Source organism: Parasteatoda tepidariorum, chromosome 8 (genome assembly GCF_982258835.1).
Source record: "Parasteatoda tepidariorum strain Cologne lab strain chromosome 8, Ptep-v5.0, whole genome shotgun sequence".
NCBI classification, from domain to species: domain Eukaryota; kingdom Metazoa; phylum Arthropoda; class Arachnida; order Araneae; family Theridiidae; genus Parasteatoda; species Parasteatoda tepidariorum.
The window spans coordinates 75617607-75632548 of NC_141762.1; positions in this window are offsets into that span (position 1 = coordinate 75617607).

Below are 14942 nucleotides of genomic sequence, written 5' to 3' on the forward strand. Positions count from 1 at the left end.
AGAAGTATGCAAATGACTGAGAATAAGGTACTATTTTCTAAAACACTAAAGTTGTAAGCCGAAAATCTGCTATGCAATAATTAAAAAAATTAATTTTTTTAATTATTGCATAGCAATAATTTTTGAACCAAAAAATTGATTTGTAAAAACTACCTCCTCAAGGAAGGTAAGTGCAAAGCAAAACTGCATTTAATGTGTTTTATTTTAGAATTATGGAGACAAAACCAATATTTGGACTAAAATTATCGAATTTTTAGAATTTTGTTATGAAGATGAGGAATAAAAAATAATTCTGATTACCATCTTTAACAATAATGAAAATGTTAACTTAAGTTATCTATGGAATGAAGAGAATAAACAAAAAAAAAATTAAGTTTATATTTCTATATTTTTTGGTGGCACTAAAAAATTTTGTTCCAAAATAATGTTTTGATAAAAAAAATTAAACTTTTTTGATTAAAAAATGTCACTTTGCAAAAATAATAAATTTTTTTCAAAATGGCATTAAAACTAAATATTCAAACTCAAAAGGAATTTGTATTTTGTTGAAAAATTGTATTTTCAAACATATTTCAGTTTTTAAGTGCATTAATAAAAATATATACATAGCAGCAATTTGAAGTCGATTGCTTTATTGCTCTTTTAAAAATTTTTAGAGCCGATTTGAAAAGATACATAGTATCAAGAAAAATGCCTTACTTGAGTTGTAATTACGAAACCTATAGTAGGTTTTGTAATTAAATCTCATAAGTATTTTTTTTAAGCATTGTGGTTGGTCAAATTTTATTTTCTCTTACTCATTGTAGAATAAGAAACCTAGATTGTTTATTTGACTTGTGAAGTATTGGGGAAGTTTCACAACGTGGAGTGCACTCCCAAATCGTTGACGCGATTACAACACTTTCCGTACTAAAGACTTTAAAAAAGTTATTCGGTTTTATTCTTCAGTTTTATTTTTTCTTAAGTTCTTAGATCGATAAGATATTCTCTCTTTGTTTGGCTTTATATTATTTTGTAACTTTTTCATTGAAATGAAAATTCAAATAAAATTGGAAAATAGAAAATCTGGAGCAATTTGAGCAAAATAGTGGGGCCAAATGCATTAAGAATGATTTCTCAGTTTCTGAAAATCAGGAATTGAATATTATTTGTAATGATTTCTGTTATTACTGTGTCGTAGATTGTTTTACTGAAAGCTTTCTTTGAAGTACTAATTTTAAAAAAAAGTATAAAGCGAATATGATGTCGCACGAAAAATATGAACTGAATTTTTCAACAAGTCGTTAGTCAAACGATCGTTTGCATTGTGAAAGTAGAAGCATATAGGTCGCTCACTAGCTGCCTGTCGCGAAATTTGCCCAGTCTTCCCCGCGTTTTTTTCCCCTTTAAACAAAAAAATATATGATTTTAAGGAGAGAAAAACAAATTCGATAGAACTCGCTGTAAAAAGTTATTAATATATACACCGAAGAGCCATTACATTATGACCACCCTCAATCTATAACAATGGGCTCGCCCAGAAACAATGTTTTCATGGGGCACATTAGGACCCTATTAATCCTCATAGAACAATCCCTGACGTCTGTAAGCTACTTAAACATAGTTGCAGACCAGGTTCACCCATTCATGGCAACAGTTTTTCCTGTGGGGGATGGTGTTTGCCAACAGGATAATACACCATGTCATAAGAGTCGAATCGTCATGGATTGGTTCGTGGAACATTCCAGGGACTTTCTAGTCATGTCTTGGCCCCCAAATTCACCTGACCTTAATCCAATAGAGCATTTGTGGTCCTACTTGGAAAACCAAATTCGTGCTGCCACGCTACCCCCTCGCAATGTGAGGGAATTGCAGAACCAGTTGGTGAGCGCTTGGTACCAGATACCTCAGACTACCTATCAGCACCTTGTGGAATCAATGCCACGGCGGGTGCTAGTAGTTTTGAGGGCTGAAGGTGGTCCTACATGTTATTAGAAGGGTGGTCATAAGGTAATGGTTCTTCGGTGTATATATATATACACATACGCACTTGTTATATTGTTTTATTTAAATTTGTTTTGATTGTATAGCGTCAAAATATATCACGGAAGTCGATAGGACTAAAAGTTATAAAAGTGTTCGTATTTAAAGTTGAATTTTTTTTTTAATCTTTAAAATTTCTGAGAATATAAACAAATACAGCAAAAGAATAAACATCCAAACACAATAAATAGAAAAGACCGAAGTCCTCGTCCCCGAAGCTTTCTCTTACGCTACTATCTTTGCGATCTCTTATTCAAATCCGTGAAGTGTTTTGCAGCAATGGAGGTGTTTTTAAGTTATAGGTTTATTAGAGTCGCATAGACAACAGCCAATATCATCATATGCACATAAACGATACGAATGTTCTCTCAAGTAGAAATACAGTTTTGTACTTGTACTTATTTACATGCCTAAAATTACTATCTATTCAGATGAATTATTCCTTCTTATGTATCTTTTTTAATACTACGCGTAATCCAGTTCAATGGAATAAAGTTGATAGAATTAAGTTGATAGAATATAAAATATGATTTTATGCATGAAAATTATAATTTTAGACTTTGCATAAAACTTTAATTTAGGAACTATTAGTATTAGGATAATTTTTATTTTATTGGATTTAGCGTAAAAAAATACATAATAAAACAATGCCTCTTATGTCGAGATAGTTATCTCAGACTCATGGAGAGGTAAAAATCAATAATTGTTCTCTTCTGCTCATTTGAAACCTTTATAAATCTTTTAACTTCTAAATTATTGATTTTATTGACTTGAATTTGATCTCATTCAATTTAGCATAAAATGATTCTTAAGAACCTTCACTTAAGTGCCTTCATAATAACACCAGGCTCTTAAATAGGTATGAACTGTACTTTTTAAAAGAAAGATCGTTATAACTTGAAAACATTAGTTCTATCTACTTGGGTTTGTTTGATCTCATTCGATTCAATATAAACGATTAAGCGTTTGAAATCGCAGTTTTTTTTCTTCTTCTTTTTCCTTCCAAAATTTGTCTAATTTGTATCAGTTTCCTGATATAATCCTGGGTATAGGAAATAGGTAGTACGAAAGTCTAAATAATAAGACAATAGTAATAACAATGAACAATTCATGTTTATATAGCCCCTAGATTTGTTCTTTTTATTGCATCAAATCTAATTGCGAAATCGAGCTAAACCTTTAAAAAACTATAGACACCAAAAGATTTTTTCTTGTTTTATTTTATTTTATAACCGTTGTAGAACAGCTGACCCAATTTTTGGTGTTTACGAATACTAATGTTCAACTCCGTAGCCTTGTAGTTTTAAACCCAATCCAGAAGACAAGGGAACTCTGAGCTCAAGTATTGGGAGAAATTTTCTTTCTTGGAGGATATTTTGATGGAACAAAGCCGCATTTGCGGTACATGGAGAGGAAAACTACGAAAATGACCCACGTTAGTTTGACGGCAAGGGGACTCTTACCCATGATCCGTCTACCACTGAGGATATTTCACGTCAGCACTGCGGTCGGTGCAAGTCGGATGCGGATTTGTATCGACCAGCCATTGTTGGGATTCGAACCCGATTCACATCATTGAAAGGCGAACACTCTATCCCCTGAGCCATCACTGCTCTCACTTCAAGTATTAGAAGAAATTTGTCTTCATGGAGGATTTTTTGATCGAACTAAACCACATTTCCGTTATCGTGTGAGGAAAACCTCCAGCGGTTAGCATAACGAAAAGGTGAATCTAACCTGTGATACGTCTACCACTGAGGATATTTAACATCTACATTGTGGTGAGTGCGGAATTTGAATACCAGCCATCTCTGGGATTCGAACACGATTTACCTCATTGGGAGGCGAATGCTCTATCCTCTGAGTCGCTATCATTTGTCGTTGAAGTTTTTTGTTTGCATTTATCCAACTGTCTTCAGAACTGTTAGACACAATGAGCATTATTCAGATAGTTTTTCAACTGCTGTTCAAAATGTTACGTTTATTTCAAACAAATTTTCTAACTACGTCAAAGAATTTGCAAAATGTGCTCATTACCGCGAATAACTTTGTGCTTATCGTGAAAAGTGTACATTTTTTTATTAATAATAATAAAAATGTATTGGCAGTTCCTTAAAAGTAAAAAATATAAATCAATAAAGAAGATTCGAAACAAAACTACTGCAGAAATGAAAGAAGAATTTAAAAATGATAAGGATAAAGTCTTTTAAAAAAAGTTGTGCTGATTATCTGTTTCAAACCGACAACATCTTTACTTTGTCTTTTGCAGTATCAAACCTTTTTTTTTAATAATAATAATAACTTTTGAGTTATTCAAGGGCTTCAAAATGAATCACATCTTCGAACTCAGGTACTTAAGACCTTTAAAAAGAAAATGTAGCTTGTTTCAAAGATTTTACGTTAGAATTCGTAGCATTTTATTGTAAGTTTTGTAACCTCTATGCTAGACAATTAAACGATTCCTCTTTATGTCATGTTACAATTCCTCGTATGTCCATTTGTCAATGAGACAGCTCTATATGGAAGAAAGTACAAAAAACGGACGCAATTCGCTGCTAATAGACGTTCGTAGCGGTGCTCTATTAGGTAACGTTCGATTGATTCATGGAAATGATTATCATTATTTTCAGATGAGTAGTAAATATTATTTGTGTCCCATAAATAATTTTAGGAACAATATAAAGCTTAGAAAAAAATTGCAACCACATGAAAAGCATTGTTTACTTTGTTGCTTTAAACTATTACGCAATATATTGTTATGAGATGAGATAATCGAAAGTTTCCGAGAGTTTGCTATCGATAGGGGGAAAAAATTCCTTCCTATATGCGGAAAATACATCTATATCGAAAACTCCCTACTCGAAGCTTGTCCGTCACTTTAAAAACATAATATAATTTTATGAATATCCACCTCACTAGAATTTTATAATAAAGGGTGTAGTTTTAAAAAAAGATAAAAACTTTAAAAAAAAAATTATATATATATATATATATGTTACGCTTTGAAAGCCTAAACATCGTAAGTTCGTAGTGTGGCCGGTGCTTCTTGAAAAAGATACAGAAAAATACAGGAATCATAATATAATTTTATTAAAGTAAGGGACAGAGCCCCAGAATGACAACCTTACATGTTGGTGGATAGGTAGGGAATAGCACATTTGACCTTGGAAAGAGGGTTTTTATATCTTTCTGGACAATATATTTAAATGTTAATAGGTCTCAGTAGCGTGGGACAGATCAATTTCCCAAGCTGCTAAAGCCACATCATCACATTTTTTGAGATAATTAGATCAATATTATTACTTTCTTGTGGGAAAGGTTTTTAAACGTTTGCGTGTTAGATAAATGCTCTATTTAAGGATTATATTTAATATATAATTGTTTTAGCATTATATATATATATATATATATATATATATATATATATATATATATATATATATATATATATATATATATATATATTTGAAATAACGGCGGAACCACGCCGTTATTTTTTAGTTAATTTTAGAGTCAGAGCATCATGATTAACGAGTCCAGTTTCGGCATAATATTTTATTTTACTAAACGATGGTGAAAAAGCAGTTTAACCCCTCTCCAGACGGAGAGGGAGAGACAGAGTTACAGTCAGATCTGACGAAGTTTAGTTGGTAAACATTATACACCAAAAAAGTCACGCAAAAACATTGCTCCTGCATTTTATAGGATGATTTTTAGCTGTAAAGAGGCCCAGTCATATGCCTTTTTCTGTATTCTTACGCCTCATCAAATTATTTATTACTCATAGCAAATCGTTTAATCTTTCCTTATATGGAAGTGAAAGATCTTAAAATAACTTCTCTTTTGAAGTATAAATCTAATTATTATTCATTGGCATGTTTTTAGCCTTGAAGTCCCAAAATAGAATTTCTACCCTTATCTTTTATCAAAGATATTTTATGAAAAGGAATGAAGTTTTAATGCTTTTATTAATACAAAAGTATTTAATTTTTGTATTACATCCCCCCCAAAAAAAGTTTTTTGGTGAGCCAAAAAAAAATTATAAAATTTAGAATACTATGAATTTTTAAAGTTTAAGTAGGTATGACTGTCCTCTTTCCTACTATAAATAACATTTTTCCTTTTTGAAAAAAATTATTTACAGCAACAACAATAAAAACATAATAATGCAATTTTTCTTTTTAGTGAACTAAACAGAAAGAAAAAATTTAAGCATTTTATATAATTTTTCTAAAAAACTTTTCAAAATTTTTTACACAAAAATATACAAATTTTTTATGCAAAACGAACTGGACAACAAGTGTCATTTAATCAGAATTTAAGATTCTGTATGGTTAATGGGGTTTTTTACTAGATGAAATTCTGTATTCCCCTTTAAATGGAGGAAAACAGAGTTTCATGAAGCACTGTGAAATTGAGAGATCCAGACTGGGTAAAACAAAAATTGTTTATAATTTTTTTTTTTTTCACTGTGTTGAGAAAAAAAAGTTCCAAGTTTCCTTGCCAAACATCTCCACACGCGATTCGGATCTCTCAAAAATATAGGAGTAACTTCTTCCCTTGAAGAAATTAAAAAACATTTATTTTGGACATTATTCATGATTTAATTTTAACATTTGTAGGTTGTGATTTTTCCTAAGTCTGTACTATTTCAAAATTTCGTTTTCTTACATTTTTATTTTATTTAATTCATAATCAATCAGTTTCTTGGTCATTCTTTCTTTTTCCTATTTTTTCTTTTCTTTTTGTTACCCTTCACCTTTTTTTTTTCCGATGTTTACTTTTATTGAAACATCTTCAACTTTTATTTTTTCGATGTTTACTTTTGTCGAAACATCAAACCTTTTATTTTTTCGATGTTTACTTTTACTGAAACATCCTCAACTTTCATTTTTTCGATGCTTACTTTTATCGAAACATCAAACCTTTTATTTTTTCGATGTTTACTTTTACTGAAACATCAAACCTTTTTTTTTTCCCACAATTTTTAACCTTAACATTTTTAGAAGTTTGCTGTTTAATGTGCAAAGTTAAGTTGTCATTGTTTGAATTAGCAGAGGTGATCAATCTCTTTCCAAATTAAGTAACAACTGGCCCGACACAATCAATAAACAAGCAAAAATCTTTGCAAGTCTACAACCCTACTAAAGCATATGGTAAATCAGTATCAAGTATGAAACTTAACTGAGTTAAAAATTTTCGCCTATCGTAATAAGGGAAACTCGCAAATTTTGTTAAGCGTTAACTGTCCTTTTGTTTGGGTAACATTTAATTTTTCACATTTTTTAATAGGAATATTTAGTTTTGACCAAGTCTTAAAAAGTAAGAATTTTACAAATTTCTTTTTTTTTTTTTTTTTTTTTTTTTTTTTTTTTTTGTATTTATTTCGAGTCTCTTCAGTTAAAATACATTTCAATTCGTGTTTTATCATTTTCCTATCTTTTTCTTGGAATTAACTCTCAGCAATAAGAAGCTTTGTTTATTTATGGAAATCTCTGAGCTAGAACTATTTCATAACGTTGGACTCAAGTATTAATGTCTGGTTTCACATTTTAATTCAAATTCTTAAAACAAATATTTTATTCATTTTCTAAAGTATTTGTTATTAGTTATATCATTTCTTGATTTAATTTCTAATTTCTACCACACTGCAATTGCATTCAAAATAAGAATATTTTAATGGCATTTTTATCTTCACCCTAAACACTATAGTGAAACAAAAATATAAATTCAACTAATCAATAAATCTTAGAAACTGTATCACATAAGACAATATATATGAAAATAATTTCTCGAACATTTTTCATGCCAATCAAAACCAATTCACTAAAATAAACATTTCTCTAGAAAAAAAATTTTTCAACAGTAAATACGATCAATATATAAAAAATAATAGTTTCAATTAAAACATCAAGTATGAGAAAAAAATTTATAATCATGATCTAATTAATCAATAAAAATCAAAGAAATAAATGTTTTCAAAAAAAAAAAAAAAATATTTAAAGGATACGTAGATGTATAAAGTTCGAATTAATCCAAAATATATCTTGAAAGCCACAACATCACAAATAAATTGATAGGAAAAAATTATTCTTTTTCTTTTTTCTTTTCGTGAAAATGATTCATAAATTCAGTGAAGGAGTAATTGAAGCTTATTTTTCTTTGAGTTCTGAGTAGGAATGTCGAACATCTAAGTAGACCATCGTAAACCATTCCGGAGTGTAATAACACTTCATCGGCGATTAATCCAGAGTGGCACTGGCATAACTAAACTTTCCGTAGGTCACTTGTAAAGGGATGGGATTTCTAATCGAAAACATTTTTATCTCTATCAGGAATCCAATGAAGTAAGTTTTTCTCTTCAATCCAAGGGGGTGAAAAAGGGAATTCCAAGGCGACGAAGTAGCAGTCACGTAAGGCCTAGTTCTCAATATAAAGAATTGCACAAAAATTTTCTTTTAAGGGGTTTCCTGCACAAAGCAACAGTCCTGCCGTCTTGAAATAACGGCGGAACCACGCCGTTATTTTTTAGTTAATTTTAGAGTCAGAGCATCATGATTAACGAGTCCAGTTTTGGCATAATATTTTATTTTACTAAACGATGGTGAAAAAGCAGTTTAACCCCTCTCCAGACGGAGAGGGAGAGACAGAGTTACAGTCAGATCTGACGAAGTTTAGTTGGTAAACATTATACACCAAAAAAGTCACGCAAAAACATTGCTCCTGCATTTTATAGGATGATTTTTAGCTGTAAAGAGGCCCAGTCATATGCCTTTTTCTGTATTCTTACGCCTCATCAAATTATTTATTACTCATAGCAAATCGTTTAATCTTTCCTTATATGGAAGTGAAAGATCTTAAAATAACTTCTCTTTTGAAGTATAAATCTAATTATTATTCATTGGCATGTTTTTAGCCTTGAAGTCCCAAAATAGAATTTCTACCCTTATCTTTTATCAAAGATATTTTATGAAAAGGAATGAAGTTTTAATGCTTTTATTAATACAAAAGTATTTAATTTTTGTATTACATATATATATATATATATATATATATATATATATATATATATATATATATATATATATATATATATATATATATATATATGTGGGAGATAGTGCAGCATAGGAGTAAATGATGACGATAATTTAATAAACATAACAATTTAATAGAAATAAAAGGTTAGAAAGATATAACAGTGACATGGTGAGAGCTGCCTTCTCGCAGTGGTCTCCGGATTGCATGTGACTAAGAATTAGATTGTTCTATGGTATAAAGTAAGAGTTAATTATAAATTCGGGAGTTTCCCTGCGGGACTTCCCCTTCTGGTCTGGCTGGCGCCTCTCAATGTCAAGAGGATGATGCAACTTCCTTTAATATTACAAGATGGTGGATGACGCAATGTTCGAAGTTGTTACACTATGGTATTGAAACCTACATATATATATATATATATATATATATATATAAGTTCAAAATGAAGAATAAAACAAAGAAAAATTATAGACATATGAAAAAAAAGGGGGTGGGAAATAATAAGTAGAAAAAAAACAACAAACAACATTTTATTAAAAAAAAAAAAAAAGTTAAATTTTAATTAAAAAACCGGAAAAAAGCCGGAAAAAAAAAAGATATAATCTTTTCTTCAGCCCACACGATTATATCCGCAAAACAGAGTGCACTCTGTTTTGCGGATATAATCGTGTGGGCTGAAGAAAAGATTATATCTTTTTTTTTTCCGGCTTTTTTCCGGTTTTTTAATTAAAATTTAATTTTTTTTTTTTTTTTTTTCAATAAAATGTTGTTTGTTGTTTTTTTTCTACTTATTATTTCCCACCCCCTTTTTTTTCATATGTCTATAATTTTTCTTTGTTTTATTCTTCATTTTGAACTTATCTAATGAGTGCTGTTTACTTGCAGCTTAAGCGCAATAAATGTTACTTATTGTTTTTCTTAACTTTCTTAGTGTTTTCTTGTATTTATTTTTTTATTATATATATATATATATATATATATATATATATATATATATATATATATATATATATATATATATATATATATATATATATATATATATATATATATATATGAAATGCATATTGTATATTATCTGATTAAAAATTTCATTTGCTTCAAAAATATAAAAATCGGAAATAACAGTCAACATGTTTCAAGCGCTTAGAAATGGGTAGTCATTTGCAAGATTTGTTGTTGTTGTTGTTAATTTACGTCGCACTAGAGCTGCACAATGGGCTATTGGCGACGGTCTGGGAAACATCCCGGAGGATGATCCGAAGACATGCCATCACAATTTTGATCCTCTGCGGAGGGGATGGCACCCCCGCTTCGGTAGCCCGACTACCTGCGCGCGAAGTCGAGCACTTTACGGTAGCACAGTTTAACGAGGACCATTACCGCACACCCTCGGTCCCTACGCAGACTGATCCAAGTGGTCACCCACCCGCACACTGACCGTAGCCAGTGATGCTTGACTTCGGTGATCTGCTGGGAACCGTGTCTTAACGATCAGTCCACTGCGGGACTGCAAGATTTAGCGGACGCGAATGAGAAGAGACAAAAGTAATGTGAAATGTAAAGTTGTCAACAAAAAATGGAAAAATCAAATTGAGAAACAAATTTAAAAAAGAAAAAAAAACGGTAGCAGAGGGAGAAAAAAGATGAAAAATAGAACAAGAAAAACCACAGTGGCCGAGTGGAGCAAGTCAGGGTAAAATGCATTTTCACACACTTAGGAGAAGTGGTGAGGAACTAATGTCGTTAACAGGGGAATCAGCATTTATATGAATAAAACAAGATTTCCAGGGCATCAAAATGAGCTGATGTGACTAGGGTGCCATTGTTGACATTGCCACCCTAGTCACCATTGACAATTTTGACATTGTTGAAGTTGAAATTATGCTCAGGATTCCAACAATTTACAGCAATAGATGATATCTCGTATTCTTTAAAACGAACATATAGATGTTCCTTTAGTTAAAAATTTTAAATCGCGTCTTTTTTGTCTAACTAATACATCTTTTGTACAGCTTTTTTTATCATATTGTAAAGCTTTCACTTAATAGCAGAAATTGATAAAATGTTTGACTGAAATCTTAATATGGTCTTACTTAAAAAGAATATTTATGTAAAGTTAGATTTCATTTAGATTACTTACGCGCGTAGGTGTTTTACCAGAATAAAGAATAGTGTTACATTTATGCAAATACTTAGATTTAATTTTATTTTGTTTTCAGATTCTAAACAGAGATTTTAAAAAATAAGTTAAAAGCTCTTATACTGATTGACACTGAACAAATTCTCTGTTAGAGAAAGTCGAATCTTCGATAGGATAACTTTGAACATGTATAAAAATCTACTTATACTTTTCACATTTCAGGCGATGCAGTTTATCCCAACAAGATTTCGTTGTTGCCATGTGTCAGAGGAATAGACACGAATCTAATAGGATTTCTTTGCACAAATAGATAAGTTGTGTTGTCTCGTTGGCACGAGAAAAAAAAATCTCTTGTTATGTAACATTTGGCAGAATCCATTAAAAAAATATTTGTTTTTGTTTCATTCGAAGCGTGCAAAAATAATACAATGAAAATAATGTTTCAGAATTTTACTAAAAATCTCATTATTTTTAATGTTTGCGTCATACATTTATAAGAGTGATTTTAAATTTTAGCAAAATAAAGTTCTTGCAATTTCTGTAATACTTGTTATCCCCTGGTATTTTGATAATTGAAATTATAGCCAACATATAAGATGAAATGTAAAGCTGCCGAAAATATTACCAAGTACAATAATGAAATCTTTAAGTGCTACCTTGGTATGAAGATTTTTTTCTATTTAAGTAAAAATCGTATTTTCTGTTGTGTAATATATATTTTTTTTTATTTCCTATTAAAAAATACTCTAATTTTAAATGATGGTTGAATTATTTCACGAAATATATTAAGAGCGACAAGGAAAAGAAATCTTATTTTGAGTTTTAAACTTGTCACTCAGTTGGAAGTAATGTTTTTGAATTCTACTAAAAATCTTATTATTTTAAATATCCGTGTCATACGTTTATAAAGGTAATATAACTTTGAATATCGCAAAATTTCAGCAAAATCGAATTCTTGTAATTTTCGCTATACTTGCCCACGCTGGTATTTTGATAATGAAAATTATTGCAAATTATTGCCAACATATAATAGCAGCAGATTAACATAGATGAAATGTATCTGAGCTATTTAGATTTAGACGCATCACTCAGTCGGAAGTGTTTCAATTTTAACCTCTACTCATATAGAAAATGCTTGATAGAATTTCCTTGTAATGAACTGGAATTATAAATAGATTTCAAGGAATTGGTGAGCGACAATGAGCTAATATAGTTACCAATTTGATGGTTTTAAGGTAATTTTTATTGTTTATGAGCGATTGGCTTACTTTTATGCCTCAGAAACGTTGCTTTAACTCCTATACCTCTTTTAATTTGCAAAAAAAAAAATATCTGTATCACGACTGAAATTTATATAAATGCTTTTGGCAAATGAGACATGAACAAGAATTATTTACTTATTTAAAAATAAAGAATTAAGTTGGTTTCGCTATCTAGATCGACTTTCGGATGAACATGTCAAGCGAAAAATATTTCTGGCAAAACTGATGGGATCTCTTCCAAAAAAGCTAAGTGGTTTTAATGCTATCTCGTATTTAGAGAGACAATATTAAAAATAGATTTCAAGAAAATAAACTGTTAATGCTGGAAACCAGATTTCACAGCAATTTGTCCAGACATCAATGATGTTAACGATCGCTTAAAAATCTAAACAACCAAAGAAATTAAAGGTTCCAAGTGATATTTAACTTAATTTATAATTTAAAACCAGAATCCACAGCGATTTGTCGAAACATAGATGATGTTAACGATCTCTTAAAAATCTAAGCAACTGAAGAAATTAATGGAAGAAGGCTTCAAATGATATTTAACTTAATTTAGAAACAACAGCTTCTGAAATTTATGGCACGATAGTAAGGAGATTTTTGCAAAGCACAACCTTCAATAAAAAGCAATTTATTTAGTAACGTGAAAGTAAAAAGATAATTTAATTAAATGTATGTTTCTCCTCTAAACTTTTCAATTGTCATTTCTCCAACCAATTTAGAATTATTTAAATGCATTCTTTACTTCAGTAACTCCGATTAACTTCAAAAACATATTTCTCTCATTCATTGAAGGACCATTGCATTTAAAGATAGCGTGAGTTCTTATATCTAAGTTGCACATAGCAACTGTAGGAATATCAAGTTAATAACGAGTTAGAACTACGGCTCACGAAGCTTTATTCGAAGCATAGTAAAATGAAGTTTTCACGATGCATAGTAAAGTGAGTTTGGCAAGTGCCTCTTACTGACTCCATGATTGCAGTTTTGTGTCAATTTGAACTAATGTTTGACACCACCGGTTACACATACGAAATACAGCTCACTACTTATAATCGTACATACACTGACCGTACATAAATTGTGAATTTTTTCCCAGTCACTGAATTCTTGATACACTTTAGTAGCTCTGGACCCAAAAATTCCTATTTCTGTGACGATTTTGGAAATTGAATGATTTCAACGTCAGGCGGAAATAGGGATAAGATAATACTATATAAATTACCAGATAGCACGGATTATCACAGTGACGTAAAAATAAAGTCAAAAACTGTCACAGCAGTCACAGGTACGACCGTTTTGAATTGTCTCAAGGAGGTCATAATGTGACTTTTATGTTACGTTTTCTTGTGATATCACATAAAAGTCTCCCTGACTATTTATTGTGACTTTATTATTGTGATTGTCACAAATATACTTTACTGGGACTAAAACTCACTTGGAAACTTTATTTCCACTTTTTTCAACTTTGATCCCTTGAAGTTCATATGGAAACTATTTCATGAGTTGTCTTACTAAAGTTCCAAGAGTATTTTGTGTGACTTCTCATTTTGTTCTCATATTTACTTTTTATTGAATTTACTTCATCGAAGTCACATGTATGCTTTTATGCGACTTGCCTTTTGCATGAAAGTCATGATTCCACTTCACACAGAACTGAGATTTTCAACATTAAGCAGTTATTTTGCGACTAATCTCTTACAATTAAATATTTGAATCCCAATAGAGTCGAAAATAGTCACAATGATTACGTTCAAAAGTATGACCTGTTAAAATACTTCCGATAGCCTTCACACATGACTTGGAAAAAGAACTTGTTTTCATAAACGTGTTGATTTATGAAAAAAAAATTACATCCATACAATATTGCTCTATTTCCTAAAGCTCAGTGTCAGAAAAAATATTTAAAATGTTAAACACTCCTTGTCCAAATATCGAACAATATTTAAGTATTTTAAAAAAAAAAAATCGATTTGAAGATAAAATTTGAGTGAATTTTCCATTTGTTTTGGAAATAGGTGGATAAGTGTACAATTTCTTTAAGATTCATGTTAAAAATTTCAAATTTTACGCAACTTTTCTATCCACAAACAGTTTTGATATAATTTATTTCATTCAAAAATATTATTGCCGAGGGAGAAAAATAATACTATTATTATTTGAGCAATTCCATAAACTAAGCATTTTTGCAATCATTTCATAATCTTTCAATTTTAAATAAAATGCTTTATTCTATTTTCCGTGCATTCGGACTAATATTGATTATGATTGCACTACACAGATTGTTTTTCAGGAAGAAATTTCGATAAATTTTTAAAATAATACAATACACTTTGCATTTAAGTATTATTGTGTTCAGATACTAATAGATTTGATAAATTATACGAGTTTGAAATGCATGTAAAAATTTGTGTTAATTTCAAATTTCATTTTACAATCTTCAAAAATGAGAATGAATAACAAATATGAGAATT